The 26,716-nt window shown below is 43.6% G+C and overlaps 1 long non-coding RNA gene across 2 annotated transcripts in view; it reads right to left on the bottom strand.

The window, feature by feature from the left end:
- LOC121042725 (uncharacterized) overlaps positions 1-16,543 on the bottom strand; it is a 24,871-nt gene extending 8,328 nt beyond the window's left edge. The window contains exons 1-3 of one of the 2 annotated variants that reach the window (XR_005796407.1): positions 15,915-16,543; positions 14,651-14,687; positions 9,431-9,793 (exon numbers count right to left, since the gene is read on the bottom strand). This is a non-coding gene — a long non-coding RNA (uncharacterized LOC121042725). Of the gene's footprint in view, positions 1-9,430; positions 9,794-14,650; positions 14,688-15,914 lie in introns of those variants that run through there. The other variant, XR_005796406.1, reaches the window with a different exon arrangement.
- Between the last annotated feature and the right edge of the window lie 10,173 nt (positions 16,544-26,716).

A 26,716-nucleotide genomic window follows, 5' to 3' on the forward strand; every position in this document is an offset into this window, starting at 1 on the left:
TTTCTTTCTTTCTTTCTTTCTTTCTTTCTTTCTTTCTTTCTTTCTTTTTCTCCCTTTCCTCCTTCCCTTTCCTCCTTCCCTTCCCTTCCCTTCCCTTTCCTTTCTTTTTAAGTAGGTTCCATGCCCAGTGTGGAGCTCAATGCAGGACTTGAACTCACAACCCTGAGATCAAGACGTGAGCTGAGATCAAGAGACAGATACTTAACCAACTGAGTCACTTAAGCACCCCTCCCTGCATTCTTGAATGATATTTTCACTGGACATAGAATTCTGGGTTGTCAGTTTTTTCACTTCAGCACTTGCAAACTGTACCATTTCCTTCTGGCCTCCATGGTTTCTGATGGGAAATCTGCTATCCTCCAAATTGTTTTTGTTTTGTATAAGGTATTGCTTCTGACTGCTTTCAAGATTCTTTTGTCTTAGTTTTTTAAAAAATCAGCTCTAAATTTAATTATACTCAGCAGGCATAAGATTATATTGAAACAAATAGAAGTACAAACACTATATTCAGTTTTGAGAAATTTGACGTGGTATGGATTTCTTTGGTTTATCCTGTTTCTGATTTGCTTACATCTTGAATCTGTAGGTTTCTGTCTTTTGCCAAATTTGGAAAGTTTTCAGCCATTATTTCTACAAGTATTTTTTCAGCTTTGCTCTCTTTTTCCTCTCCTACTGGGATTTGGATGACACAAATATTAGACTTTTTTGTTATGGGCCCACAGGTCCCTGAGCCTCCGTTGTTGTTTTTTTTCTTTTCTTTCCTTCTTTTCTTTCTTCTCTTCCTTTCTTCCTTCCTTTCTTCTCTCTTTTTTTTTTCTTTCCAGTCTGTTTTCTTTCTTATTCATATTGGGCAATTTCTATTGCTGTATATTCCAGTTCATAGATTTTATTTTTCTCTGGTCCCTGAATCCTGCTATTGAGCCCGACCACTGAGTTAACTTTAGTTACTGTATTTTTTAGTCCTTAACTTTCCATTTGGTTCTTCTTTATATCTTCTTATTTCTGTACTGAGACTATATTTCCTTACTCAGACTTTCAATTTTTTCACATTCCAAGCATGTCTGTAATTGGCTTAAGATGGCTTTTTTAGAACCTTTGTCAGGTAATTCTAACATCTCTGTCATTTTAGTGTTGGCATATATTGATGTTTTTTCTTCTGAGAGTTTTCTAGTATTTGGTATATGAGTGGTTTTCAATTGAAAAGTTGGGCATTTTGGATATTATGAGAGTCTGGATCCTACTTAAACCTGTGTTTTAACTGGCTTAAAAAAATTTTTTTTTAATGTTTATTTATTTTTGAGAGAGAGAAAGAGAGCATGAGCAGAGCAGGGGAACAGAGAAAGGGAGACATAAAATCCGAAGCATCTCCAGGCTCTAAGCTGTCAGCACACAGCCTGCCGCGGGGCTCGAACCCACAGACTGTGAGATCATGACCTGAGCCAAAGTCAGGCGCCCAACCAACCGAGCCACCCAGGCACCCCTTAACTGGCTTTTCTGATGCCAATCTGGCAGAGGAAGAGAGGAGCACTGCCTTGTTACTGCCAAGGTCAGAGAGGAGTCCACATTCACCACTTGATCTGAGTTCACACTGTTAGGGGCTCCTAGTTACTTCTGGGCAGCGATGGGAGTTCTAGATCCCACTGGGCATCCACTCATACATACCACCCTGGCTGGGAGGGGCAGAAGTGCCTTGTTACCACTGACACCACAGGAAGGTGGCCTAATTATCCCTGGGCAGTGGCGAAAGTCCTAACTCTCCACTAGGCCTCCTTTGACACCACTCCAGCAGGGAGGGGGAGGAGTCCCTTGTTACTGCTGTCTGTGGGTGGAGTTCAGATTCCCCATGTGGTCTCCACTGACACTGTGGTGGCAAGGGCCTTGTTACTGTCATGTGAGGATAAAAGTCCCAGCTGTCTATGGCCTTCTCTGATAGCACCTCAGCGTGTGTGTGTGTGTGTGTGTGTGTGTGTGTATGTGTGAGTGTGTGTGTGTGTGTGTGTGTGTGTGTGTGTGTGTGTGTGTTGCAGTTGGAGCCCTTTGATATAGCTTGGTGAAGCAGGAAGTCTAGGCTCCTGATCCCCCTTTTGCTGCTGTGGGTGAGAGTGGGGCCACTGTTCTTCCTGTGGTTTTTAGCTGGAGTAAGTAGTTACTGTCTAAAAGGTTTTTGTCTTGTTAGGCTGCCCCTTTCCTGGACTTCTGCTTAGAAAGAATAGGCCTGTGTTGGGGAGTTTTTGTTTGCTCCTGTTGGCACTTCTAGGTTGCCAGCTTCTTAAAGCTAGAAGTCTGTGTATATGAAGCTAAAAGAAAACTCGGAGGACTCATTGCCAGGTTGTGCCTTGGATCCCACAGTCTCTGGTCTGGTTGTCTTCTCTCCACCTTTCAGAGTCTTCTCTTTTTTTTGAGAGAGAGAGAGAGAGAGATGGTGCAAGTGAGGGGCAGAGAGAGAGGGAGAGGGTGGTGTGGCAGGGGGAGAGATATTGAGAGAGAGAGAGAGAGAGAGAGAGAGAGAGAGAGAGAAATGGGGCTCACCCAATGTGGGACTTGAACTCACGAACTGAACCGTGAGATCATGACCTGAGTCAAAGTCAGATGCTTAACGACTGAGCCACCCAGGCACCCTCAGAGTCTTCTTATGTCTTATAAATAATGTCCAATGTTTTTAGTTGTACTTAGTGGGAGCATTAGGAAACAGCACATCTAACTCCATCTTCCTGGAAGTGGAAGCCAAGACATAATTTAAAAATATCAGTTGGCTTCATGTTTTTGGAATTGTCCAGAGATCTATTTCCCATGGTATGCTAACCTCCCCCGCCAGAATAGTGTCTGCCATACGGTAGGAGCTTCATAACATTCAGTGACTGAATCGCCACTTTACCTATGAGAAAATTTAAGGAATTAAATAATCTCTCCGAGGTTTCAAGGCTGGCTAGTAAATAGGAAGAATGGAGATTTGAACTAGGGCATTCTGATTCCAAAGCCCAGGCTCTCAGATGCATCACTAGGGCACTTGTGAAATTCAAGGCCCCTTTTGTTCTCTTAAGACAAAGGACAAGTGAGAGGGAGCCTCCACTTGAGACAGCAACAAAGTGACAACATGACACTTTTCTAGTGAATTAACAATGTCCTTGCATTTACAAGAAAATGTCCAGTGCTGTCATCTCTTTTTCCTTCCATTCGCTGCCAAATTTCCTGTCTAGTGTCCCAATTACTCCTTAAGTCCCGTGCAAATGGGATTCCACTGCAATTTCTCTCCTGCGGCTACCCTTTCTTTTCAGCCCCCAAACCAAAAGCCACAGTGTCTTCCCAATTCTCACCCTTTTAAATCTTTCTGCGGCGCTTCCTAACGCTGCTCACCACTTCCTGAACTGTACCCGTAGTCTTGGCTCTCACGGACCTCTACTTTCTGGGGTCACCGTTATCCTGCTGCTTGCTATCCGTCTCCTCCTTCGGCCCCATCCTTTCAATGGCAGTCTCATCCTCAAATTGCTTACCCAAGTCCATGGCCTCAACAAGACTGGCAAATTCACTCACTCACTCACTCACTCATTCCTTTCTTCAGTGTTCATTTATTGGGCACCTGCTAAGTAGCAGCCACTGTTCTAGAGCAGGGAACAAGGTAAGGTGGCCATTCTCAGGGAACTTATAATCTAGAGGAAGATACAGAGTGTAACAAAGAGCAACAAGTCATGGACTTGTCACGGACTTAGTTATGGAGCCAGATGCCATTTCAACAATACTAATCAAACCTGTAAACTTTTGTGTGCATCACCACAATGACTTATTAGATTCTAAAATTACTGAGGGTAAGAATTGTGTTATTTCCGTAAGACCAATGCTACCACCTTATATTTATTTATACTATGGTTTGCTTTAAAGATGTGCTTTCACATAACTGGTGATTTTAAAACTCCTTTGAATTATTAAATATTTTTTTCTAAGAACTTTATTTACAAATACTTCAAAGCGGTTTAGTGTGTGCTTGATGTTACACAATGACTTTGAAACCTGTCCAGCCACAGCCACATACCAGCCACAGTGTCTGGGGCAGACTTCACTTCTCTGCACCTTGTTTATTCTTGTCCCAGAAGCTCCTTAACTCGTGAACCTCATACCCACACAATGACTCAGTTCAAGGCAGGTGTCTTGAGGGTCCTCTGTATCCTAAGGAGGGGAGGGCCTTTTTTTTCTTTCTTTTTTTTTTTTTTTTGAGAGACACTTAATATAGAACAAGAACATGGCTCTAGAACCAGGCAGCTTGAATTTATGCGCTGGCTCCTTCACGTCCTAGTGTTTGACCCCCAGCAAGTTATTTAACCTCTCTGTGCCTCAATGTTTTCATCCATAAAATGGGGTAATGATAGTGCCTACTTCCTAGAACTGTTGTGAAGATTAAATGAGTTAACACTGGCACTTAGTAAGTGCTACATGCATGCTGGCCATTTTAATCTATCCATATACATACCTATCTCACTTTGAGAGAAAACTGGGTCGCTATATTTTATCTGTTGGTATCTTACAGACATTAAGGTTTGAATCTTGGACTTTTATATCTTGGATGCCTAAATGATTTCAGGTTATCAAACAAGTAATTTTAAGAGAGGAAATACATTTTTGTCTCTTTCAACTTCAAAGAATGAGCTTCTAAAAATAAGTGCTGAGTTTCTACTTTAGATTATGAAAAAAAGATATATATACATGTACACATATAGACATATATACACATATCTATATATAAACAAAAAAAAGCACATAAAAATCCATGAATTCAGAAGCTATATTTAAAATAAATGGGCCAGATGGCAGGTAATTAAGATACACTAAAACTGTTAATGTCGCACATAAGGATTAAAATGTATCAACAATCAGAGCTGGGCAGAGAATTTCTGGTGTCATAATTTGCTTCTATAGCACTTTGCTGTGTAATTCACCTGCAATTAAAAGCAGAAAAAGCCTCTCCCACTCTTCTCCTTTTCTCAGGTCTATGATTTGGAAGCATGTTTCCCATGACTTTTTCCCCCTCTAATCACTCTCCCTATATTATTTGTCTAAATCAGAGGGAGAAAATAACAAAGCAACAAGCAGTAAAAAGCAATTTCTATTACAGGGAAACAAAACTGGTGATAATCCAGATCCCTTAGAAGTGAAATCTACCCGGGCGCCTGGGTGGCTCAGGAGGTTAAGCGTCCGACTTGGCTCAGGTCATGATCTCGCAGTGTGTGAGTTCAAGCCCCGCGTCGGGCTCTGTGCTGACAGCTCAGAGCCTGGAGCCTGCTTCCGATTCTGGGTCTCCCTCTCTTTCTGCCCCTCCCCTGCTCATGCTCTGTCTCTCTCTGTCTCAAAAATAAATAAAAACATTTTTAAAAAAATAAAAAAAAAAAAAAAGAAGTGAAATCTACACTCTGTGGTCAGTAAAACCAACTTGCTTTGCGTCTGTTAGCACCCTACGGTCATTTGAAAGCCTAAGGCAAACTTCACCAGCACAGAGCCCCCATTAGTCAGCCAGCATCACGGTCTCCCATGCACACCACCACAGGTTGTCCTGGGGGCTCCGGGCCTGCAGGGGAATTCAAGAGGTTGGCCATTCACCAAGGCGGACCCAATGGCCTTTGCAGCTTCTCCACGAGAGCTTCAAGAGTCCTGCATCCTGTTCAGTGGGCACAGGGAAAATGGCTCCCGTCCTAAAACAGCCAGCCTGGCTCCATTTGGCTGTAAGTAGTTCCTGGCAGAATTCCTGCCAGGAATGAGTTTGGATGGTTGGTGGAGAGGTATCCCTTCTACTTTCAGAGGTGGTGACTGGGTGGCCTGTGGGAATCTTAAGGGAAGTGGGCTAAAGCCCTTCCTGGTCCCTGGGCTTGGCTCCAGCAAAGCCCAGAGGCACCTCAGAGCCAGCTGTGACTAATGCCAGCCTTACTCCCGGGCCTTGTTTGAGGCTGAGGAATGAGCTATATTGGCAGTGAGTTTGGTGCCAGTCACGAGGGGTTTTCTTGCTCCTCACATCCGCTTCTTTCAAGTCTTCTTTCATTCAGCACAGACTGGTTTTATCTTCAAGGAAAAGGAGTAACAAAAGATGCCGGTTTCCACCTCAGCAATTTTTAACCCCTCTTCCCCAGAAGTTAATCTTTGTATGAATCTCTACACCAGCACAATGCCTTCTCAACGCTCAATAAAATGATAGTTTCCTTTCCTTGCATATGTCCTGCCTTCCCCATCCTGGCCATTTGCTAAGACCCAGGGCCTTCCTGCTGGGCTGCCCCCACTTTGCAGCCCCACCTGGACCTGCCCAGGGCTGCTCCCCCGGCTAGAACCCTCTCAACCCTCATCAGAACTGAACTATCCTTTGTCCCACTCCCTAAACAGCTTAATTTTCATGTTGAAGCCACGGTATCCTGTATAGTAATCTGTATTTTATAGTACATTTTGAGAGCCATTGGGTATCTGTTAGTACTGAGTTAACCTTGTGGCAGAGGCCTTCGATGCCAAATAAAGCTGTGATTAATGCTGAGATTTTGGAAGTGTCTGGGCAGTTGGAAAAGGGGAGCTCAGTGGACTGTGCTTCTCAGCTCACAGGTTTCTACTATTAGGGCTCAGAAGCCCTGACCAGCATTTCCTTTTAAAGAGAGACCTTTGGGGCGCCTGGGTGGTGCAGTCGGTTGAGCGTCCGACTTCAGCCAGGTCACGATCTCGCGGTCCGTGAGTTCGAGCCCCGCGTCGGGCTCTGGGCTGATGGCTCAGAGCCTGGAGCCTGTTTCCGATTCTGTGTCTCCCTCTCTCTCTGCCCCTCCCCCGTTCATGCTCTGTCTCTCTCTGTCCCAAAAATAAATAAACGTTGAAAAAAATAATTTTTTTTTAAATAAAAAAATAAAAAAAATAAAGAGAGACCTTTGTGATGGGTCCAACCTCTTGCCAGAACTTTCCAAGACAAAGAACTTGATGCTCCTGGCTCTGCAGCAAGGCAGAGCAAAACAGCCAAATGGGCATTACCGGGACACAGGTGACCACGCTGTCTTGATCCACCAGCCTGAGACCAGGCGTGTCTGCCCAGTAGTGGCCTGTGCTGCAGGATGGGGTGTCCACAGGTTCTACCATGGAAGGCCCCAGAACAAGGGTGACTACAAATAACCTTCACAGGCAGCAAGAAAGCGGTACACAGCAGTGAGGACAGTGGGTGGGAGGCACTCGGAAGAAGAGCCCAGTCCCAAGTAGTGAGGAAAAGCATGGTCTTGCACACGCACCCCAGGCTGTGTTTCTGTACTTCTAGAGAACAACCCTGTTTCCTCCTGTTTTCTCCTCCCAGACTGCCAGAGCCCCTAAGAGGAGAGAGGTGGGGCCCCTAGGGGAGAAGCCAGCCGGCTGCTTTCTATGGAAGGTGAGGAGGGGTGAGCAATGCCCTTGCTCCCATGGGCAGCTCCGAGGTGCAGACACCAGCGTGGTCCCAGAAGAGCCCCCAGGTGTGAGCTGGCCATCCCACTTCAGCCTTGTTCTACCTGCTCTGTCACCTCTCCTGCCCAGGAGAGTCTCTTTCTCTGCCCGCCCCTTCCATGTTGCCCTTTCTCGGAGCCCTCTCCTTACACTCCTTCTTGCTGATTCCATCCACAGCCATGGCTCTCTCTAACACCTTCTCTGGGCATCTTTTGTATAACATTTAAAATAAAAAATGGGTCTGAATCTGATCAGGGCTTCCAATTTCTAGGTCATACAGGAGACAGAGGAACATGTTAAAGCACACCAAGAGCATGGAAAACTCTATGGGCAAAGAATTCCATTTCTTCAAAAATAAAGGGAGAAGATGGGGGGTGGGGGAGAGAATCCACATAGTAAAAGAGACTTAAAAGCCTATCAAACAATCCCAATCTATGGTCTAAAATGAATTCTGATTCAAATAAACTGTTTTTTTTTTTTAATGGAAATTTGAACCTGACTTGATATTAATAATATATTACTCAATTGGTAAGGCATAATAATGGTATTGTGCTTATGTTTCTTAAAAAAAGTCCTTATCTTTTGAAATTCATACTGAAATATTTATTACGAAAGATATGATGTCTGGAATTTGCTTCAAAACCAGTGCAGGGAGAAGTGGGTGCAGGTTGGGAGAAAACGAGATGGACCATGATGTCATCATTGTCAAGGCTGGGTGATGGGAACACGGGTGCTCGTTATGTTCTTTCTACTTTTGCTTATTTTTTAAGTTCTCTATAATAAGAAGTTAAAAAATAGAAAGAAAAAAGGAAGAAAAGGCTATGTTCCAGCTAATTAGTCTCAAACATTGCCAGGGCTACATACAAGTATGTGAAGATAACCTGAGAAGATTTTTGTTACTGACTTGTGTGACTTTTCTGGTGCCCTCTGACCCCTAACTGGGTTGATCTTTGACCTGTTTTTTTTTGTTTTGTTTTGTTTTGTTTTTGAGAGAGAGAGGGTGCAAGTGAGCTAGGGGCAGAGAGAGAGAGAGAGAGAGAGAGAGAGAGAGAGAATGAATCCCAGGAGGAGCTGAGAAAGAGAGAGGCGAGGGGAGAGAGAGAAAGTGGGGCTCACCCAAAGTGGGGCTAGTGCTCACTCAATGTGGGACTCGAACTCACAAACTGTGAGATTGTGACCTGAGCCAAAGTCAGATGCTTAATGACTCAGCCACCCAGGCACCCCGTCCAAATTCCCCATTTCTATTAATGGTTGAGTACTTCCTCTGCTGCTATCACAGACTAGAGCCAGACTATTGAGCCATCTTCAACTCCCCACTCTTCTCTCTGTATATCCATTTAGTCAGCAGGTTCCATGGATTCTTCCTTCACAGTGTCCCTCAGACTCATCTCTTCCTTTTCACTCTTATAGTGATCTTCCAATCCCAGGTGTGGGTTCTTTCTGTCCTGTGTGCCTTTACTTTCTCACGAGCTCCTGTCCTTAGTGTCATCCTTCCAGCCGTCTCATTACCCTTGGCCATTAGAGAGTGCCATTAGATCAAGAGCCTCAGGTTTAGTCTGAAGCCAAAAGAGGGGGAATCGTGATGTAGGCATTGCAAGGTGCCTGACAATCTCAAAGGAGTCTCGTTCAAAGGAACCTGGGATGATGTTTATCAGGCAACCAACAAAAAGGGCTCCACACCTCAAAGAGTCTAATGTGTAAAACATTATTTCTCAGTACATCCTTCACCAATTGTTGATACGTCCATAATACCCCAGACCTGGTTGATCATCAAGCAGAATTCAAGGTCAAAAGGATTCCATTCAAGTGGGTCAACAGACAAATGAAAGAACTCCTATGACAGAAGGAAGATCCAGAGATTTCTGCTAATTTCTCTAGTATGCTCTATAGTAGAGCAATAATACATCAGGTTTTCTAAACCAAGGACATAAGATTTGACACATCATTTTCAGATTTGTTCATTCATTCATACGAAATTTGTACAAAAGTGTACAAAAATCATATTGTTATCTACTTAAAAATCATCTTTATTGAGGAAAACTTACATTTAATGAAATTGGAACTGTCCAGGAAAATTCAGGCTATGGGGTCACCAGGGCCAAACAGCCTCAAAATGCTTGAAAATAAAACTAATTTCTTTGAGGCTCCCAAAGAGACCTTTATTATCAGCCTAGATTAGCACCCCCTTCTTTTGAGGAGGGATTTTCTCCTTCCTAGGTCAATCATAAGCATCTCTTGGGGCAGGGGTGGGTAAATGAACCAGTGTTTCCCTAGAATTTTCTAATTGGTTCTGGTAAGGAAGGGTCCTCTGTCTTCTTTGGAGGAAATTAAGGATGTAGCCATTCAGGTTGTGGGTCTTGTGCAGCCAGCCAGCCTGAAAGAATGAAGCCAACATAAGAGAGATTTGAAGGACTGGAGTTCTTGGTTCCAAGCATGACTGAGGCCAGCTGCATCCCTACCTCTCTAGTTACTTGGGCTTAGAAAGCGTTTGGTTTTAACTGGTAGCTTTAGTCTTTTGTTTTTGTTTTTAATCAATTACCATAAGAGAATCTCTGACAAACAATCAGTGATAGCGTGAGCAGGGCAAGGTAACCACGTGAAATCAAAACAATAAAAGAAGAGAGCCACTTGCTGGGGTCTCCTGGAAGGCAGTAGAAAGACTTCAACTCTTGGGGCGCCTGGGTGGCTCGGTCGGTTAAGCATCCGACTTCGGCTCAGGTCATGATCTCACGGTCCGTGAGTTCGAGCCCCGCGTCGGGCTCTGTGCTGACAGCTCAGAGTCTGGAGCCTGTTTCGGATTCTGTGTCTCCCTCTCTCTCCGCCCCTCCCCTGTTCATGCTCTGTCTCTCTCTGTCTCAAAAATAAATAAACGTTAAAAAAAAAAAAAAAAAGACTTCAACTCTTTAAAAGTTTTAAGCAACGGTAGTGATTGACACCTCCTAGAAAATGACCTTGTCATGTCATAAAAGGAGCTGCTGATTTTATTTGAGAGAGAGAGGATGAGTGTGCATGTAAGTGGGGGAAGGACAGAGAGAGACAGAGAATCCCAAGCAGGCTCCATGCTCAGGGGCTCAGCATGGAGCCCAACACTGGGTTCAATCCCATGACCCTGGGATCATGACCTGAGCCAAAATCAGGAGTTGGACGCTCAAATGACTAAGCCACCCAGGTACCTCTGAAGAAGTCCATTTTATTTTATTAAAATTTTTTTTAATGTTTATTTATTTTTGAGAGAGAGAGAGAGACAGAAAGACAACATGAGCAGGGGAGGGGCAAAGAGAGAGAGAGGGAAACACAGAATCTGAGGCAGGCTTCAGGTTCTGAGCTGTCAGCACAGAGCCCAACATGGGGCTCGAACCCACAAACTTTGAGATCATGACCTGAGCCAAAGTCGGACGCCTAACCGACTGAGCCACCCAGGTGCCCCTAAAGGATCTGATTTTCAAATGAGGCCTCAGTGATACTGTTACCTAATGTTACATCATGAGAAAGATCAACCTTTGACCAGAAAGAAGCAGGTTCCCCCTCCCTCCCCTGCATAATTCATAATTTTCTCAAATTCTTAATAAAAGTTGCATATCTTTAGGCAGAAGCTGCCTAATGCCAGATTTTTCACTAACATTAAAATGCCATTTGCCTCAAGTTCTTCTTCTGCTCAAGACTTCTCAGGGCAGCTATGTTGGTTGCAGGGTAATTTCCAGATGCCTCAGCTGGGCACTCAGGGCTTCCAGAAATGGGCCTGACCTTCAACTTCATTTCCTACAGCTCAACAAAATAAACATCTTATACTGACCGTGCTATTCTCTGCATCCCTTCACGCTGGTCATGCTCACGCCTTTCCACAGCGTGGTTTAAGCTACTGACTCTGAAACCGGTCTGTGGTGCTTTGTTATGGCTGCCCTAGCCAACGACAGAGAGGGCTAACATCCGGGGAGGAAGCAGGGCAGCAGGTACAACAGAGACTGGAAAGCACTATGCCAGGAGGCGCACCCACCTCAGCTGTGGGGAACTTTCTCAGGGGGAGTTACTCTGGGTTGTAAAGCTCTTGAGAAGTGCTTGCCTTTCCCAAGGAGCCCAGGGGCAGTGGTCTTCCTGTGTATTTCACCTTCCTACTTCCACCCCATACAACCAGGTTAAGCACCTTGGAGCCCGTGTCAGGTGCATGCCTGACTCAGGGAGATGAACTTCAGACAGTGGGCCACTGAGCAAGCCCATCTCCCTTAGCAGGGGGAGCCGGTGGGGTGGGGGGAGGAAGCTGAGAGCTACTAAAGGAGACCACAATGGCCACTCATAAAACAAACTGGTGAGGCGCAGAAGAGGTCAGAATAAGCAGTCAGGCAGGCAGAAGGAGCCAGGGGAGAGAACGAGAAGTGGAGGCAGGAGCCATAGGTGCGTGGGGGGGCTCTCTGGGCAGCAGGGAGCTATGAGGGTTTCTGCTGGGACCGGTTCCCCTGAGGCAGGCACCTCCCCTGCTGCCACGGAGCCTATTAGCGTCTTCATCTCCCAGGAATGGACGGGAGAGGACTTCCTGTGAGGCTAATTACTTTTAAGACATGGGTCCCTTTTCATGACCTTCCCAGATTCAGCACACTGAAGGAACTAGCTGGAGGATCAGAGAGGGGAGGCAGCGGCCAGGCCATCTGACTCACCAGGCCCTTCCCACCCCTTCCTGTGCCTTCCCTCTGCCTGGTAGGCATTTCCTTCCTGTCCCATCCTTTGCAGGGAGCATCACCTCCCCTGGGTGATCTTCCCAGACCTGGGGCAGCACACATCTTCCCTTGTACCTTGGTGTGTCCCAATTGCGACTATTTTGATAATCTGATTAATTATTAGTAATCAGTTAATTGTTGTAGAGCATAAGCTCTGGGGGCACAGAGTCCACTTTTGCACTTAGTATCCCCAGGACTTAGCACAGTGCCTGGTACACGTAGGTTCTCAGTACATATTCATTGAGTGAAGGACCGATAGGTACTCATTATGCACATAAGGAAAGATGAGGCGATTTGCTTAAAGTCACACATCCAACAAGTGACCTGAGGAGAAAGTCAGATGGATGTGATGTAACCAGCACTTGGGTGTCACAGACTATCAGTCTGGAGTTCTCCCTTGTCCAGCAAGAGAGCAGACACAGAACTGAATACGAGAAAGGCTAATGTCTGGGAGGAGACAAGAGCCCCGAACAGGTGTTTTGTCTCTGTATTTATTGAGCTCACAAGATATTACCCACATGGTGAACGAAAGAAAACAAGATCTTACACACATGGTGAATGTGAAGAAAACAAGATCTTACACACATGATGAATGTGGAGAAAACAATCCGACAGTAATCATAACTTGTATGCGTAAGAAGCAAAGGGTCTGGGGGGGGGGCAAGTGGATTTGTAATCAAAGTACAATAGTATATTGGTGTCAGATGGAAAGTAATTTCCTGCAGGTGATATTACAAGTTACTTGTGATTCCATTACAATATCTCACTACCTAACCTTGGGCACTTTCCCCTGTGGTGGTGGCTTTCCACCCTAAGCTTTTTTTCTGATCCATTTACGTAAGTAGAACCCATTTCCCCACACTTAGGCAAACACACAGGCACACACATTCCCCTAAACCCCCCAAACCCTGCTGCGGACCTTTTCTCAAAAGAATAGAATACATTATGATTAATTCACTGACCGATGGGGGCAGAGAAACCAATTCTTGTAAATGCACTTGGGTGCCTATCGTGGGAGTGAGCTTTTATAACCAAACTTCCACAGAAATAGAATTTGAGAGAGTACTGTGGAACAGAGGGAATATATTTAGAGGCTGTTTTCCTTTTACAGATCTTATTTTTTTTTAATTTTTTAAATCTTTTATTTATTTTTGAGACAGAGAGAGACACAGCATAAGCAGGGGAGGTGCAGAGAGAGAGAGAGAGGGAGACACAGAATCCGAAGCAGGCTCCAGGCTCTGAGCTGTCAGCACAGAACCCGATGCCCGCATCGAACCCACAAACCGTGAAATCATGACCTGAGCCAAAATTGGACACTTAACCAACTGAGCCACCCAGGAGCCCCTACAGATCTTATTTTAAATATAGTATATACGCTCAGGTCCAAGTAATTCTGGTTTAGATCTACTTGATCTCTACACTAAAAACTGCACTGCTTGGTCCTGAATCACACTTGACAAATTACAATACCATCTGACAACTCCATAGTAGCATTTTGGCCAAAGACAGATTTCTGACGGCCCCTAGTAACTGGGATCAGATTTGCAGCACAAAAGCCTATTAACTGTCACATGAAAATTGGACAGAGATCTGCTATTTTGGTAAACTAATGCCTGCCTTCAGGATCATCCAGGGTCCACTTGACCCATAAAATTCCCTTAGATTGTGTGATTCTAAGAATGAGAAAAACTTTAGATTTTGATCTGAGTTCAAAAACTTTCACCACTCAAAAGGAATCTGGGGCTATCTTTTCACATGCCTTTTCATTCCATACTTTACAAAAGACCTGAAGAATGAGAAAAATCCTATGAGCCCTGGCTCAGAGAATAGCAAGAGAACTAGACACTGTCACTAAGGTGATGGAAAGCTTCATCCAGAAGGTTCATAAAATCAGACAGGCAGTGGTTGGGAATGGAACCCTCTAGATGCCATACAGGCCTCTCAAGGTAGAACACAGGTCACCTTTGAAGAGTATTGTACCTGCATTCCTATAGACCTCTTTAGAATCTTCAACATTATTAAAAAGATTTGAGGGACAAACATGGAAATCAAGAGATTAGGTAATTTAGCTAATACCCCTGTATCTGGTTCTACAGGCTCTGCAGATTGGGGCTAGAACCTGTTTTCTTGGCATAATTTTGAGTAAATTAGCTCTTGGTTTGGAAATGGATAACACACCCTGATCATAATCTATTCTACTACTACCTGTCTGTGTTGCAGTATTCAAATGTGTGACCTCCAGAGATCAGAAGCTAGTGCATAGCCATTGCCCTATCACATGAGCAACAGCTGATTGGGCAACAGAAGGAATGAGAAGCTACCTTTCATCTGACTATAGGTTATGTTCTCTGAACTGCCTTTAGATCAACCCAGATTATGGGGAAGATCTGGATTTCACAGAATACTGTCCTATGGACTGACACTGTCTGCTCTCAGCCAAAATGGGACTGAAAGAGAAACACCTGACTGATACTTAACAGTAAAAACCAGCTCAAATCGAAAAAGAAAAAAAGCAGCCCTACCTTTAACCATGCTGGGAGGACAGACAGATAAGGCCGGCTGCAAAATAAACAGAAAATATTTTTCTGTCAAGGCTGTAAAATGCCTCAATAACCCTCTCTGAGTGCTAATTGATTCGTATCAATGACGCCCCCAGACCTACCTTGCTATTTACCTTTATCACCGTGGATAGCCCACTGCTCAGCCACAAACAACACTCAATTCTCAGTTAATCTCAGCTTCTCCTAATGCTGCCTGAGAACCAGCAGTCAATCTGGAAGTGGCCCCTTCTCTTACACTCTCCTCAGAATCCTGAGGAAAGATGCTTCCCTCCTTCCTGTGGTCCTCTGGAGCGCCCTTCCTCACTGCAATCAGGTCAATACACCCTAATGTCCAGCCACAGGAAGTCCATGGCTGTAAGGTGGTCACGACCATCGCCTGAGGGAGGGGTGTGCTATCTTCTGGGTGAACAGATGGTCGTTTTGGGGGGTTACCAGGGGCCAAATTTCATGCTTACACCTTCCCCTTTCTCCTTTCTACATTGTTTTTTCCTGTTTCTGGCTGCTTCTTACACATTTGTAGGAGTCCATATTTCTGCTATCCAGACGCTTCATCCCCATATCTGATACTTGGTACTTTTTTTTTTTTCTTTCTTGTTGTAAGACACTCTGTTCCCTTTTATATTTCCCCTAGACCTTTTCTTCATTCTATCATTTGGCTATGACAATTGCACTTTTCTGGCTGCTGTATCATTTCTCAGCCTTTGTGTCCTTGACCTATGCCTTTCATTTAAACTTCTGTGCAGCCATATGACTGCTTGCTGTTTAAAACCTTTCGTTGGCTTTCACCTTAAGTGTTTTTATTTTAAAACTTTTTAAAAAATGTTTTATTTACTTTTTGACAGAGAGAGAGAGAGCATGAGCAGGGGAGGGGCAGAGAGAGAGGGAGGCACAGAATCCAAGCAGGCTCCAGGCTCTGAGCCGTCAGCCCAGAGCCTGACGCAGGGCTTGAACTCACAGGCTGCGAGATCATGACCGGAGCCGAAATCGGACGCTCAACTGACTCAGCCACCCAGGCTCCCCAAGTGTTTTTAAAACATTTAAAAAACATTGCCTACCATTCTGTACTTCCTTGAAAACAGATCCAAATATCCTTCCCTTGTCCTTTTATTTTACTTTGCATTTCTTTGTAACACACAGTCGCCAAGTGCTGGGTAACGCTGACCCCCCCCCCCCCCGCCCCGCCCCGCCCCGCCCCGGCCTTTGAGGCCCCCATTTCCACTCTTACCACAGTATCCGCAGTGAGGCAGCGTCTTCCGATTTGGATTTCACAACCTCCAATCTTTCTTGCACATTCGGTTCAGGGCCGGGGAGTGGCACACACCCGGTTACAACAAAACGCCATTTCTCAAGACTCCCCTCGTCCAGCTAACTGTGGAAAGTCCAGCCTCGCCCCGGGGCGTTGGGAGACGAAGGCCGAAGGCCAACGCTCACCAGCCCTCCCTCCCACCGCAGGGCGGAGTATCTCGTCAGCACGCGGGGTCTTATGGCAGGTGCCTGCACTTGCCACGCGCAGCGCCCCCTGCGGTCCTCCCTGCTGCTGGAGCCCTAGAGTCCAGGGCGCCCACCTGGCTTGACGGCCTCTACCCGCTGTGATCACTCTCTCACCTCTACTGCAGACTGGCTGATCCTGGACCCCTAGAGCCCTGCCAGGACTGGAGGGAGACAGGCATGTACATTAGATGGCGTCCCAATGTGACGCCTCGCCCATGCTAGGTTCTTTCTAGATTCCCTCCGGAAAATGGAAGTGAAAGGTTCAAAGTCGTTACCTTCCCCCAAGTGGTGCAAGAGCTGAATATTCTTCTATTGTACACTGTCTGACTGGTTCTGCTTCTTTCTACCCCGACTTCACTCAGTTCCCACCCCCACAACACCCCCCCCCCCCCCCCCCCTGCCGCCCCCCCCCCCCCCCCCGCGTAAGTGTCCCACACGTTGTAAACCCACCAGGATGGGTCTGCAGTGGTAGCTCCTCTCTGCCAACTCCCCTTGTTCACAGTGCGCTGGAGATTCTGGCTCTACTACTCACACAGTGACCTAAGGCGTTGGCTTCAGAAATCGGGCATAAGGTTATTTTCAGCCACACTACCTTCCAAAAGATTCCTCTGAAATTCCCTTCCGGTGCCACTTTATTTAGAAGAAATGTACATAGGTTATCAACTATTTAGGAGAGAAAGGAAGGGGGAGTTGTCAATATTCTTACTTTTCATATTTGATAACAGAATTTTTCCCTCTACAATTTATATCTCCAACCATCCTCTTAAACCTCAGAGCTTTAGTGCTTTTTTCCTGGATGGAAGCAGTCGTTCTCAGAAAGTTCCAGCATGGCGTGCCCCACTTGCTCCCTCAAACCCTGGTGGTACCCTTCCATGGGAAAAGTGGGATGTGGCACAACCGGCAATGGGCACCTGTCTTCCAAGCTGGTGGTAGTTCCTATCTTGGGGGTGGGGCAAGGTTAGTTAGCTCACAGCCTGGGGATCATTTGCGCTTGTTGAGTTCAGTGTGGGGTCAGCTGGGCTCAGAATAAGCTTCTCTATTGTGTGTGCTTTTTGTGAAAATATTTTGAAAAATATTCTTCTTCTTTTTTAAAGTTTATTGATTTGCTTTTGAGAGGGAGAGAGCAAGCAGGGGAGGGGCAAAGAGAGAGGGAGAGAGAATCCCAAGCAGGCTTCATACTGTCAGCACAGAACTGGATGCAGGGCTCGAACCCACAAACCGTGAGATCATGACCTGAGCTGAAACCAAGAGTCAGACGCTTAACTGACTGAGCCACCTAGGTGCCCTGAAAAATACTATTCTTCTTCTTCTTCTTTTTTTTTAACATTTTATTTTATTTTTGTGTGTGTGAGAGAGAGAATACGAGCAGGGAGGGGCAGAGAGAGAGGGTGACACAGAATCTGAAGCACAGAGTCCGACGTGGAGCTTGCACTCACAAACCATGAGATCATGACCTGAGCCGAAGTGGGACACTCAACCAACTCAGCCACCCAGGCACCCCTGAAAAATACTATTCTTAATTAACTTCACAATAGTGAGGACTGTGTTTTGTGTTTAAATACTGGCCGCCACTTATTATACTATTGTGCAGTTTACTGTACTTTCCTACTGGTTGGGCAGGTCTGCCTCCCTGGTCCCCACGACGATGGGCTCTTCCCAGCCCTTCCTCTGGGATGTCTTCCCCTACCTCCTGTGTCCCGGGCACAGTGTGAGGGCTCCAGGACCTTGTGCCTCAGCAGGTGTCACCTTCTGATTGGTGTGGGAAGCTCTTGTTAGGTATTTCAGATCACACACGAGTCTACCCATCGGGCCCCCCCTTTCCCAAATAACCCATTGTGGTGGGGGAGAACCCCCTGCACAGGAAGCAGCCCTCTCTGTATCACATTGGAGTTTTCCATCTAGAGGCCCCATCTCTAGAATTTCTCATTCCTCGCCTACTTAAGTAGCATGGTTGTACCCGATACTCAAGTGTTATGATGTTAATATCCTTCTTCTCCTGCTCTGCCTTTATCTCATGTTCTACTGGTTTCTCTGGTTCTATGCTTCAACATCTCTTTCCTGGGAGACTTGACATTTCTACAGTGAACCTCTTATTCTTATCCCATCTCACCTTTCCCTTGTTAATTCCCCTGGGTGGTCTACTCTCCCTCCTTTTCCTCCTCTGCTGGCTTGAGACAAACTTGAATCACGGTCCTTTTGTTTCCTCTTAAGAGCAATCTTCTCCCACTTACTATTTCTTGCTGCTGCTCTTGTTTATTGCTTACTGTCATGAAGGTCATCTGTTCCATCCTCCCAACACCCACACCAAGCTGAGATCTATCTTCTATGTTTTCTCCTGGAAGCTTTTCCAGGAAAACTCCCCATTCTCTTACGTACCCCCCCTCCCCGAAATTCTTCCCTTCATTCTTTCAGACAAATGAAAATAAATCATTTGTTCCTCTTCCCCTTTCTTTCATATGCCCTTCAGTCAAGCCTGACTCTGCCCACCTCCTTCTAATTTTGTCATGCTCTTGAGCAATTTGCCTAACTGTATGTTAGCTGTAAACAACTGGTCTTATTTATCTTTCATGCTTATACTTTCTCACTTACATCTAGACCAGTGTTCCCAACGTCACATTGCACCCAAGAGTTTTGAATCACACCTGTGTGTCTTCTACTGTGTCTAAATGGAATTATCTAGCATGTGGTTAACCTCAAATTCCTCTTTGACATAGTTTTTTTTTTCAGTATATGAAACTTATTGTCAAATTGGTTTCCGTACAACACCCAGTACTCATCCCAAAAGGTGCCCTCCTCAATACCCATCACCCACCCTCCCCTCCCTCCCACCCCCCATCAACCCTCAGTTTGGTCTCAGTTTTTAAGAGTCTCTTATGCTTTGGCTCTTTCCCACTCTAACCTCTTTTTTTTTTTCCTTCCCCTCCCCCATGGGTTTCTGTTAAGTTTCTCAGGATCCACATAAGAGTGAAAACATATGGTATCTGTCTTTCTCTGTATGGCTTATTTCACTTAGCATCACACTCTCCAGTTCCATCCACGTTGCTACAAAGGGCCATATTTCATTCTTTCTCATTGCCACGTAGTACTCCATTGTGTATATAAACCACAACTTCTTTATCCATTCGTCAGTTGATGGACATTTAGGGTCTTTCCATAATTTGGCTATTGTTGAGAGTGCTGCTATAAACATTGGGGTCCAAGTGCCCCCATGCATCAGTACTCCTGTATCCCTTGGGTAAATTCCTAGCAGTGCTACTGCTGGGTCATAGGGTAGGTCTATTTTTAATTTTCTTTGACATAGTTTGATTCTGTACTAATCATCTCCAGTCTAGACCCCAAGCATGGTCAAACACCTTTTATTAGGCTCATAAGGTCTTTTAAAGTAAAAAACTCTCCTACATCCATCCTTATGTGTAGAAATAATATCCAAAATACAACTGATCCTTGAACAACATGGGTTTGAATGCATGGGTCCACTTATATGTAAATTTTTTTCAATAAATATATGGGAAATGTTTTTGAAGATTTGTGAAAATTTAGAGAAAGTTACAAACTGTGTAGCCTAGAAATATCGAAGAAAATTACTTAATTTTCTTTAAGTATAAAATATGTATAGATTCTAGGCTGTTTTATCACTACCATAAAATATACACAAATGTCTTATAAAAAGTTAAAACTTATGAAAATTTATGCACACAAACACCAATTGTACATGTTGCTATTCGCAGTTGAGAAAATATAAACAAACGTAAAGATGTGGTATTAAATCATAATTGCATAAAATTACTGTGCTACTGGGGCGCCTGGGTGGCGCAGTCGGTTAAGCGTCCGACTTCAGCCAGGTCATGATCTCGCGGTTCGTGAGTTCGAGCCCCACGTCAGGCTCTGGGCTGATGGCTCAGAGCCTGGAGCCTGTTTCCGATTCTGTGTCTCCCTCTCTCTCTGCCCCTCCCCTGTTCATGCTCTGTCTCTCTCTGTCCCAAAAATAAATAAATGTTGAAAAAAAATTGTTTAAAAAAAAAATTACTGTGCTACTGCAATAATTTCATAGCCACCTCCGGTTGCTGCTGTTGCACTGAGCTCCAGTGTGAGTACCCGTTTAAAAAGTCATGTGATGCTGAAGAAGAAGTTTCTTTCCAGTGATTGTGTATCACTGTAAACACTGATCTCTCATGGTTCCCACATATTTTTCATCATGTGAGGACAGTACCATAAACCTGGAATAACATCCTGAGACCCATATGAAGTGCCACTAGTGATGCCGCAAGTGCTCCCAAGAAGCAGAGAAAAGTTGTGACATTACAAGAGGAAGTTGAATTGTAAGGTACGTACCATAGACTAAGGTCTGCACCCTGCAGTTGCCCACCATTTCAAGATAAATGAATCCAGCATCAGGATCATTGTAAAAAAAGAGAAGGAAATTCATGAAGTTGTTGCTGCAGCTATGCCAGCAGGTGCAAAAACTTTGCACTCTTTGCAAAATACTGTTTTATTTTATATATTGAAAATGCAGCTTTCATGTGGGTGCAGGATTGCTAGAAGAAAGGCACACCTATGGACTCTAATATGATTCGAGAAAAAGCAAAGTCATTATATGACAACTTAAAGCAAAAGAAAGGTGGAAGATCTAAAGTTGGAGAATTTAGTAAAGTAAAGGATGGTTTGATAATTTTAGAAAGAGGTTTGGCTTAAAAAATGTCAAGATAACAGGAGAAGCAGTTTCTGATGACCGAGAGGCAACAGATGACATCCCAGACACCAATAAGAAAACTGTTGAGGACAAAAGACACATGAAAAGATGCTCAATATAACTAATCATCAGGGAAATGTAAATTAAAATCACTATTACCTTACACCTGTTGGAATGTCTAATATCAAAAAGACAAGACATAACAAATGTTGGCGAGAATGTGGAGAAGGAACACTTGTGCACTGTTGGGAATGTAAATTGGTGCAGCCGCTGTGGACAACAGTAGGGAAATTCCTAAAAAAAAAAATAAAAATAGAAATACCATATGATCCAGTAATTCCACTACTGGTATTTACCCAAAGAAAATGAAAACACTAACTCAAAAAGATAATGACCTCTGTGTTTATTGCAGCATTATTTACAATAGCCAAGATATGGAAGCAACCTAAATGTTTACTGATAGTGAATGGATAAGGAGATGTGGCATATTATATATATATAATATATATTTATATTTATAAATATAAATTTATTTATATATATTTATATATATTTATATGTAAATATATATTTATATATAAATAAATACATATATAAAATAGAGTATAACTTGGTTATAGAAAAGAATGAGACCTTGCCATTTTGAGAACATGGATGGACCTAGAGAGTATTATGCTAAGTGAAATATCTTAAATACCATATGATTTCACTTACAGGTAGAATCTAAAAACCAAACAAACATTTAAAAAAGCAGAAACAAGGGCGCCTGGGTGGCTCAGTCAGTTAAGCATCTGACTTCAGCTCAGGTCATGATCTCATGGTTTGTGAGTTTGAGCCCTGAGTTGGGCTCTGTACCGACAGCCCCTCTCTTTCTGTCCCTCCCCCACTCATGCTTGTGCTCTCTCTCTCTTTCTCTTAAAATGAGTAAATATTTAAAAAAGAAAAATATATAAACTTAAAAAGAAAAGAAAAGAAAAGAAAAGAAAAGAAAAGAAAAGAAAAGAAAAGAAAAGAAAAGAAAAGGGCGCCTGGGTGGCTCAGTCAGTTGAGCACCTGACTCTTTACTTCAGCTCAGGTCATGATCCCAGGGTTGTGGGATGGAGCCCCGCATCAGGCTCCATGCTGAGTGTGGAGCCTGCTTGGGATCCTCTCTCTCCCTCTGCCCTTCTACCCATACACCCCACCCCTCCCTGCTCTCTATGTAAAATAAAATAAAATAAACAAAACAAAAAAGAAAGAAAGAAAAAGAAAAGAAAAGAGAAGAAAAGAAAAGAAAAGAAAAGAAAAGAAAAGAAAAGAAAAGAAAAGAAAAGAAAATCACTGAGGAGAATCAGGATATCTACCTGAAAAAATTTTAATGCAGGTCAAAGTACCCTATTCTGGGGGGAAAAATGCCACAAAGGACATTTATTAGTAAAGAAGAGAAGCGAGCACCAGGATTTAAGGCAGGAAGGGATAGGCAAATGCAAATGTAGTTTATGGGTTTATGATCAGGACTGCCCTTATTTATAAAGTTGCTAACCCCTAAGCCTTGAAGGAAAGAGATAAAACACAAGCTATCAGGTATTTGGTTGTACAACAAGAAGGCATGGACAACGAGAAACACTTTTCTGTATTTATTCCATCAATGCTTTGTCCCTGAAGTCAGGAAGTACCCTGTCAATAAGGGACTGCCTTCTAAAGTTGTTTTGATATTGGACAAATGCTCTGACTGCCTAGAACTCCATGAGTTCAAAAGTGAAGGTGTTTACTTGTCCCCAAATATAACGTTTCTAATTCAGCCTTTAGATCAGGGAGTCGTGAGGACCTTTAAAGCTTATTACACATGGTACTCTGTGGAAAAGATTGTCAACACTACAGAGGAGAACCCCAACAGACAGAACAGCATGAAAGTTTGGAAGAGTTACACCACTGAAGATACTGTTGTTACAGAAAAAGCTATGTAAGCCATCTAGCCTGAAACAATAAATTCCTGCTGCAGAAAACTGTGTCTAGATGTTGTGCATGACTTCACAGGATTTACAGCAGAACCAATCATGGAAATCATGAAAGAGATTGTGGATATAGCCAAAAAAAAAAAAAAAAAAAAAAAAAAAGGTGGAAAGTGAAAGGTGTCAAGATATGAATCTTGGAGAAATTCAAGAGCTAACAGACACCACACCAGAGGAACTAACAGAAGAACACCCAATGGAGATGAGTTAGTCCAAACCAGGGCCAGATGATGAGGAAGAAGACGTACAAGAAGCAATGCCAGAAAACAAACTGACATTAGACAAACTTGTGGAAGGGTTCTGGTTATTCAAGACTGCTCTTGACTTCTGTTATGACACGGACCCTTCTGAGACATGGGCACTGAAACAAAAGCAAATGGTGGAAGAAGGATTGGTACCATATAGAAATATTCTTAGAGAAATAAGAAAAGTGAGAAAGTCAGGAACTATGATGTATTTCCATAAAGTTCCACTCAGTGTGCCTGCCTCACCTGCCTCTACTTCCACGTCTGCCACGCCTTGTGTCTCTGCCACCCCTGGGAGAGCAAGACCAACCCCTATTCCTCCTCAGCCTATGTGATGACGAGGAGGATGAAGACCGTGATGATGATCCACTTCCACTTACTGAATAGTAAATAATCATCATGCTGTATAGCTGAAAAACCTATCTGTTGTGTACGTGTGTGTCTTTGTGTGAAAACCCGATAACTGTCCAGCAAGAACTGTATGAGACATTTTGGTGCCATCATCATCATCACGCCTAAGTATTCATTGTGGAGAACATCGTGTGCCAGACTTGTATGGAAGTAGATAGCTTATCCTCACATAGGCATGAAGTGAGTGATAGTTAATAGAAAATAAGTAAAATGTTAGTTATCTTACTGTTTTATAACCTTGCTTTCAGAGAATTACATTGCCATACAGTGTGCCTCTCTCATAATTGGAGAAACTACACATCAGCCTGTTATCACAGGCAAGTGGTTTTTTAAAAATGTAACAATGCTTCTAATACTGTATTATAAATATGATGGTAATGTCGTATGCCGTAAAACGTTTGTAACCATTCATTAGTATATAAACTAGGCTACTGTGAAGCAATCCTACTGATTACAGTGGGATACCATGGAGCAATCATATTGCTGCTTCTTCACTATCAATGCATGAATTGTTGTGTTTGTAAATAAGAATTTCTTTTTCATATTATCTTTTCATTTTTGATGCCCAGTGTTAACAATAATAATAGCTACAGTGTTTTGTATCATATGAGACAATATTGACATAGGTAATGACAGATGATTCATCTTGTAAACAGAAAATATAAACTTATGGTATTGATAAATATGGTACAGTACTGCAAATGCATTTTCTCTTCCTTATGCCTTTCTTAATAATTTCCTTTCCTCTAGCTTCCCTTGTTGTAAGAATAGAGTATAAAATACTTATACAAAATATTTGTTACTTGACTTTATTTTATCCATGAGTCTTTTGGTCAACAGTAGGCTGTTAGTAAAGTTTTTGGGGAGTAAAAAGTTATACAAAGATGTCCCACCACGTGGGGATCGGCACCCCATCCTCTGTGTTTGTTGTTCAAGGGTCAACCATATATTAATTTACACCTTCTAGTCTAGACTCTACAACTTGCTTTGGTTGGAATTAAGATAATTTGGCATTTTAGCAACTGGCCAAGTGAAAACTGCTTTTAATATTTGCCATCGATTCTTTCTGGTTTTAATACCTTAAAAGCTACTACAAAATATTCTAAGTCACAAGAGGTATTTCTAAACCATTAGATGTAAAACGTCAAACTATCACTGTAAACTTGATGTTACACTGATGCTTCTCTATAATGGAATCTAAATCTTAGGAAATCATTAACAATTTTATAAGTCATTTGTTTATACATCAGATATGCTTTTTCACTCCTTTATTCGTGCAAAGCAACAAGGAAAAACCTGACTTTTATTAGCACAGCTTTTAGTTTCTCTACTGGCAGATTTAGATAAAATAGCCCTGAGAACTGCTTTTAAAAGATAGAAGCCTATAAAATTGAGAGTCATTACACTCCAAAATATGCTTTATTATACCAAGTTAAAAATAAACTGGTTTCAAGAAAAGCCAGCTACTCAAAAATATAATCTTTTAACCTCACTGCCCTTGCTATAGCAGTTTGCTCTCCTTCTTCTATTTCTTGACACACTGCTCTGTATAATTACGTTCATTTATTTCGCAACATTCCGTTTGTACATGCGAATACCAAAGTTTCTATTTACATATTTTATTTTTCTGAAACACACCATCGTGTATCATATTGGCTCAAATGCGCAAACGTAGGATTGTAGGTAACAGTGGCCACTTATTTTTCCTAACACAGAAATACATTTTAAAGTAATTTCTAGAGAACTGAGTGCTTCAAATCCACTTCAAGCCCTTTCACTAAAACTCTCTCACAATTTAATAAATTTCATTCATGAAGTCCTCATCCAGACTGAGGTCTAAGTCTCCTACCTCAAGTTTACTCTATGTCAGGGTCCTACCACTGTTAAAGCAAGTTGATTTGCGATTTACTTGTAAGTTATTACTTTTTTAATGTTTTTATTTATTTTTGAGACAGAGAGACAAAACATGAGCAGGGGAGGGGCAGAGACAGATGGAAACACAGAATCTGAAGCAGGCTCCAGGCTCTGAGCTGTCAGCGCAGAGCCCGACGTGGGGCTTGAACTCATAGTGTGAGATCATGCCCTGAGCCAAAGTCGGAAGCTCAACCGACTGAGCCACCCAGGCGCCCCAGATTTACTTGTAAGTTAAACTAAAGCTCTGAAAATAACTTTATGCCTTTACTTTTTAATCATCATTAAATAAGAACAAGTGGGAACCAAGTTATCTTGGGAAACCTAGCACTCGGGTGTTCTGACAAATGTCAACTGACAATGGTTTCCAAATCCCCTGGGGTCTTAGGGTGAAGTTAGGATGAGTGAGGGGCGGGCCTGGTTCCTGGTTTCCAACCCTGCCTCCGGACCTCTCATCTTATTTGTATACGCTACCAGTGAGTTCATTTTGCCTGCTTGCTCTTTTTTCTCTCCTCCACCTCCCTTTCTTTGTTAGGAGTTACATAATGTGCAGTCCTTCCCTTCTCCATCTGCACAATTCAGTCCTACAGACATTAGGTGGGCCAGAACAAAGCAGGGGTCTGTGCAAAGGAGCAGCTGGTGTGGGGTGTCAGAGACTAGAGGAGGGTGTGTGGAGGGGGTGTGATGGGTGGGGGAGGGCAGATAGCCTGGTGCAAGGAGTCAGAGCCCAAAGACAGCAATGTGTCCACATGGGGGGAGCAGCTTGGCCTGGTGGTTGGAACCTGAGCAGAATGAGAGGGTATCCTTTCATGGGAGCAGCATAGTTCTCTATCCCAAGCATGGTGAAAAGGTCATTCACACAGGAGGAAGGCTGGGGGCCTGGTGTCAAAGCTCAAGCAGGGTGGGGAGGGTGCTCAGGTATGAGGAAGTCAGAGACCTCACAGGGTGAAGTGTCCTTGTGTGCGGATGGCTCAGAGTGGGATGTCAGAGATAGGCAGGGTGATGAGAGTATCCCCACAGAAAAGGGGTCCACTAATGAGGACTGGAACCCAAGTGTGGAGGGTATCCTTATGTGAGGGCAGCCTAGAATGAGGTGTTAGAGAACAATCAGGATGAAGACATCCACAGAAGGGTGGAAGTGGGGGAGGCCCAGCATGGGGTATTAGAGCCTAAGTGGGATAAGGGGGGCATCCATGATAGGAAAAGCCTGGTATGAAGCATCAGAACCTGAATGGGGTTAGAGGTATCCATATGAGAGGTAGCAGTGGTGATGAGAGATAGGTTACAT

Source organism: Herpailurus yagouaroundi, unplaced genomic scaffold, assembly GCF_014898765.1.
Source record: "Herpailurus yagouaroundi ecotype Mexico unplaced genomic scaffold, PumYag 186, whole genome shotgun sequence".
In the NCBI taxonomy this organism is placed as follows: domain Eukaryota; kingdom Metazoa; phylum Chordata; class Mammalia; order Carnivora; family Felidae; genus Herpailurus; species Herpailurus yagouaroundi.